Below are 6,073 nucleotides of genomic sequence, written 5' to 3' on the forward strand. Positions count from 1 at the left end.
CCGAGCCCGGCCGCGGCCGCAACGGGGCGGGGGGGGGGAAAAAATAGGGTTGGGGGGGGGAATAATGGGGTTTGGGGGGGGGAAATGGGGTTTGGGGGGGGGTAATGGGGTTGGGGTTCTGTGGGGGGGGTGCTATGGGGTGGGGGGTTCTATGGGGTGGGGTTTTGGGGGGGTACTAAGGGGGGGTTTCTAAGTGGGGGGCGCTTTTGGGGGGTGTTTTTTTGGGGGGTTTCTGTAGGGAGGGGTTCTGTGGGGTGGGGTTGCTGTGGGGGTGGGCTCCTATGGGGCTGGGATTTTATAGGGTGGGGCTTCTATGGGGTCGGGTTTCAAGGGGGGGGCTTCTATTGGGGTGGGCTTCTATGGGGGGGGGGCTTTTATGGGGCCGGGTTTCTAGGGGGGGGCTTCTGTGGGGCCAGGTTTCTTGGGGGGGGGGGACTTCTATGGGGGTGGGCTCCTATGGGGCCGGGATTCTATAGGGTGGACTTCTATTGGGGTGGGCTTCTATTGGGGCGGGTTTCTATGGGGCCAGGTTTCTACGGGGCTGGGTTTCTAGGGGGGGGCTTCTATGGGGTGGGCTTCTGTAGGCTGGGCTCCTACGGGGCCAGGGCTCGGGGGGGGGCTTCTATGGGGACAGGTTTCTATGGGGTGGGCTTCTATGGGGGGGCTTCTATGGGGACCAGGTTTCTATGAGGACCGGGCCTCTGTAGGGGCCAGGCTTCTCTGGGGCCGGGTTTTGTAGGGCCGGGACACTGTGGGGCCAGGTTTCTATGGGGCCGGGACACCATGGACCTGACCTCAGTGGGGCCAGGACTATGGGGCCGTGCAGTGTGACCGGTGTTTGTAGGACCACCCTCTGTGGGGTCGCAGCAGCCACCCCGACCCCTCCGCCGCTGTCAGACCCCACAGGGTTCCCCCCCCCATATGTCCCCGTCCCCCCCAAAAGGACGAGGCTCTGTGGGGTCGCGCTGTGGGGCCGCCAGCTCCGTTTTAATGCCGGGCCACGTCCTGGCCCCGCTCCTCCGCCCGCAGGATGCGCAGCAGCCGCCCGTGCACCGCCTCGTCCATGAAGCCCTGCGGGAGGGCCAAAAACCCCTAAAACCTCCCCAAAACCCCCTTCCTTTTTTTTTTTTTTTTTTATTTTTTTTTCCGCCTGCCCCAATTCCGCAGGAATTCCACCCAAAACCTGAGCTCGTGGGCTCCTACCTGGGCTGCGTTGAGCAGGTGGCTGCGGTACACGGCCACCACGTCCCGGTGGGCTTTCTGCTGCACCTGGGGGGCACGGGGACGGGGTGGGCACGGGGACGGGCTGGTTGGGGTCCCCATGGGGTCCCTGTGGGGTTGGGGGGGACGTGGGGACACTTTTGGGGTCCCGGCCCCACCTGGAGCTGCAGCCGCAGCCGGGCGCCCTCGCTGCGCGCCGCCAGCACCGCCGCCGCCAGCGCCTCTGCCTCCACCAGGAGCTGCTTGGTCTGGGGCACGGGGACATTTGGGGGACATTTGGGGGACATGGGGGGGACAAGGGGACAGGGACATGGCCACGGGGACATGGGGATGTGGACACGGCGCTGTGATGCCCGGTAACAGGGGTGGCTCGGTCCCCCCAAGGGTCCCGGCCACGAGGGAGAGTGGGGATGGGGATAGGGATGGGGACAGGGATGGGATGGGAATGGGATGGGAATAGGATGGGATGGGAATAGGACAATGATGGGGATAGGAATGGGGCAGTGATGGGGACAGGAATAGGATGGGATGGGAATGGGATAGGGGCAGCAATGGGATGGTGATGGGGACAGGGATGGGGACAGGAATGGGATTGGGATGGGGCAGTGATGGGGACAGGAAAGGGATGGGATGGGAATGGGATGGGGAGAGGAACAGGATGGTGATGGGGACAGTGATGGGAATGGGACAGCAATGGGGACAGCACGGGGATGGTGATAGGGACGGGAACGGGACCATGACGGGGACAGCAACGGGAGTGAGGGGCTGATGGGGACAGTGCTGGGAAGGGGCCAACGACAGCACAGGGCCAGCGGGAGCAACGGGTGCAGGGACGGGGAGAGGCCAGGGAAGGGCCAGGACCGGGACCGGGGCCGGGGAGGGGGCAGCAGCCCGGCCTCACCTTGGCCTCCCTGTCCCGCAGGGCGGCGCGGAGCCTCCCCAGGGTCCTGTGCAGCCCCCGCACCTTCTCCCGCAGCTCCCTGGCCTCCAGCTCCCGCTCGGCCTCCTTGGCCTCCGCCTCCTCCTTGGCCCTGCGCTCGGCGGCGGCGGCGGCCTCCCAGCGCCCGGCCTCGGCCCTGGCCTCCTCCAGCCTCTCCTGCAGCTCCCGCGTCCCCCCGGGAGCCTCCGGTCCCCCCGGTGGTCCCCCCGGTTCCCCCAGTGGGGGTCCTGGCGCGGGGCTGAGCCCCCCCAACCCTTCTCCCCCCGTCCCCTCTCCGATGTCCCCGTCCTCCTCGCCGGGGCGGCCTCCCCTCCCCGCGGCCTCCTCGGCCTCCATCTCGGCCACCAGCTGCAGGGCCTCGTGCTGGGACCTCGCCAGGGCCTCCAGCCGCCGCCGCAGCTCCCGCGGGACGCGGGCGTCGGGGAGGGGGCCGCCGGCCTCGTCCTCCCCCACCACCCCCTTCCCCAGGCGGTCCCGCAGCCCCTCCAGCTCCCTCCGCTGCCCCTCCAGCCTCCGCCGCAGCCTTGCTGCCTCCTCCCGCTTGGCCTCCAGCGCCCGGCACAGGGCTCCCACCCGGCTGCCCCCTTCCTCCGCCACCCCCGGGTGGGGGTCCCGGTCCCGCAGGGCCCGCAGCTCGTCCCGCAGCCTCCCCCTCTCGAGGCGCAGCAGGGCCAGCTCGCCCGCCAGCCTCCCGTTGCGCTCCTTCAGCTCCTGCACCTCCGCGCCCCGTCCCGCACCCTCCTGGGGGGCGAGGGTCCCCCCCGGCCCCGTGGGCTCTTCCTCAGCCTTCCTCCTCCTCCTCCTCCTCGCCAGCTCGTGCTCGGCCGGTGGGGTGAGGCAGGAGCCTTCCTCATCATCCTCATCCTCATCCTCCTGGGTGCGCTCCTGCTGCAGCGCCGTCACCCCCTGGGTGCCACGCTCTCCCCGCTGCTCCTCTTCCTCCTCTTCCTCCTTTTTATCTTCCTCCTCCTCCTTCTTCTCCTCTTCCTCGCTGCTCTCTCCACAGCCCAGGGGGCCCTGCAGGACAAGGCAGCGGGGTGCAGCCCCCCGCCACACCGCGGTCCCCCAGGGACCCCCACCCCGAGCCCCCTACCTGCAGCTCGGGGTCCCCAGCGCCACCAGATCCGTTCTCTGCGGGCAGAAGGAGAAGAAAAAAAACCCTCTTTTCCCCCTTTTTCTCATAAAAACCACCGAGTGAGGCCGTGGGGGTGCTGCGGGGTGGGGGGCTCACCTCGGTGCACGTGGCCCCCATGGTGCAGGAGCTGCGCGGCCGCCTCCGTGCCGCCGTGCTCGTGGGCCAGGTCCAGGGCTGTCCTGCGGGACGGGGATGGGGACGGGGACAACGGGGTGGCACTGGGGACACGGTGGCACGAGGACACGCGTCCCCTCCCCGTGCCCCCCGGGGCCGCTCACTTCTTGTCCCCGTCGGCGAGGTCGGGGTTGGCACCACTCTGCAGGAGCTGGGCGCAGACGGCGGCGTGGTTCCCCCGTGCCGCCAGCATCAGGGGTGTCTGGCCGTGCTGGGGGGGGGCACAGAGCTTCTGTCAGCCCCTGCCACCCCCCCCAGGTCCTCGTAACCCCCCCACAGGTCCCCGTAACCCCCCCCAGGTCCCTGTCACCCCCCCAGGTCCCCACTCACAGCGTCGGCGACGTCCAGGGGGGCCCCATAGGCGCAGAGCAGCAGCACGCTGGAGGCACAGCCCGAGGAGGCTGCAGAGGGGGGAGCATCAGCACAGGGTCGGCTCCCCCTGGGGGGGGGGCGAGGTGTGAAGCCCCCCACCCGTCCCAGCCCATGGTGGGCCCCCCCCCGGCACTCACCGGCCCAGTGCAGGGGGGTGCGGCGCTGCCCGTCCACGTGGCGCGTGTTGGCACCGTACTGCGGGGGACGGGGGCACGGGAAGGGGGCTGGGGGTCCTGCCCTGCGCCCCCGGCCCCGTTCCCAGCCTTGTCCCCATCCCTCTTGTCCCCATCGTCAGCCCCATTTCTGTCCTGTCCTCGTTCTTATCCCACTTCTCACCCCAATCCCTGTCCCTATGCACATCCCGATCCTACTCCCTGTCCCTGTCCCTGTCCTTGTCCACGTCCTCATCCTCATCCTCATCTTCATCCTCATCCCACTCTCGGGCTCATGTTTATTCCCATCCCATCCCATCCCATCCCCATCCTCACCCCATCCCCATTCCCCACCTCCCTCTCCAGCCCCATTCCTGTCCCCATCCCATCCCTGTCCCTGTCCCCATCCCGTCCCCGTCCCCGTGGGGCCGGTACCTGCAGCAGGACCTTGACGCACTGGGGCTGGCAGCCGATGGTGGCCAGGTGCAGCGCGGTGCTGCCTGCAAGAGCGGCTGGCACCGGGGGCCACGGGGACACCGGGGGGGGGGGACAACACCCCCCCAGCTCCAAACAGGGGCACCCCACACCCCTTGGACCCCGGGGACCCCACACCCCTGGGACCCCGGGGCGCACCCCAACCCCATGGGTCATGCGCTCCCGGCCACCCCGAGGGGACCCCGGGGCCGGACACCAACCGTGTCCCCCCCAAACCGGGGTGCAGTGTGGGGGGGTCCCCACGGTGCCCCCCGCTCACCGTCATCGTTCTGCGCATCGGGGGGGGCCCCGTGGGCCAGCAGCAGCGTCAGGCACTCGGTCAGCCCCTCGGCGGCGGCCAGGTGGAGGCTGCAGGGAGGGGGGTGCGAGGGGCGGCTGCCACCCTGACCCCCTCCTCATCCCCTCCGTGCCCCCCACCCCCCCCCAGGACTGCAGGGTTTTTTTTTGGGGGGGGGGGTCCGTACGTACGCGGATTGCCCGGCGGCGTTGAGCTTGGCGGGCCGGGCGGCTCTGCGGGATGCCAGGGCCCCCACCCTGCCCACGTCGCCCCTCTCCACCGCCTCCAGCAGCTTCTGGTCCCGCTTGCTCCAGCACTGAGCCTGGGCGGGGGGGTGGGGGGACAGCTTTTGGGTTGGGGGGGACCCCCCCACCACGCTCTGACCCCAAAGGTTCAGCTGGGCCCGGCCCCAATTTTGGGGTGCCCCCGCGTCCCCATCCCTTTGCGCAAAACCTTGAGGCTGACCCCGTATTTTGGGGAGGGGGCGCAGGGCCCTGCCTCAGTTTCCCTTCTCGTTCCGCAGCAGCCACCCTGCACCCCCCAAAAAAAAAAGGATGGGGGGGACACCCTAGGGACACGGGGACACCACGGGGACCCCGGTGGCACCCGGGGAGCCGGGCGGTGGCGGGCGAGCGTGTCCCTGCCTGCCCCAGCCCGCCCGGTTTGCCGGGGTGCAGCCGTGCCAGGCGCTGTGGGTGGGCACTGGGACCAGCACCGGGACTGGGACCAGCACCGGGACCGGCACTGGGACCAGTTTGGCACCGAGCATTAAGGTCCAGCCCCCAGGCTGTTGCCATCAGGACCAGGTTTGGGGCCAAGATTTAGGGTGCGACGGGGACCCGTAGTGGGGTGACCCCTCCGTGCGCCGCTGGCAGGGGACCCCTGAACCCCCCCCCGCGCCCCATGGGAGCCCCCCCAGCTCCCCCAAGGCACCCCAGTAACGGGACCCCGACCCCCCCACCTCCTGCTGGGCACCTGGGGGGGGTCCCCAACCCCAGGACACCCCCGGTGCCCCCCAACTCACTGCCGCGGGCGAGCTGGAGCAGGAGAAGACGCGCTTCATGGGGGCTGCACCCCAAAACGGGGGGGGGGGGGTCCCAAAACCGAGGCCGCCGTCCCGCAGCGAGGCCGGGAGGTGCTGGGTGCGGCGTGTGGGTGCACTGGGTGCACTGGGTGCACTGGGCGTGGTGTGGGTGCGTTGGGTGCGTTGGACGCGTTGGGTGCGCACCCTCCGGGCTCAGCCCCCACCGCCTCCCCGCACCCATTTGGGTTTTATTTTGGGGTAGGGGGGCACCGCTGCTCCCCCC

The sequence above is a fragment of the Aythya ferina genome (assembly GCF_964211825.1).
Source record: "Aythya ferina genome assembly, chromosome: 29".
Taxonomy (NCBI): domain Eukaryota; kingdom Metazoa; phylum Chordata; class Aves; order Anseriformes; family Anatidae; genus Aythya; species Aythya ferina.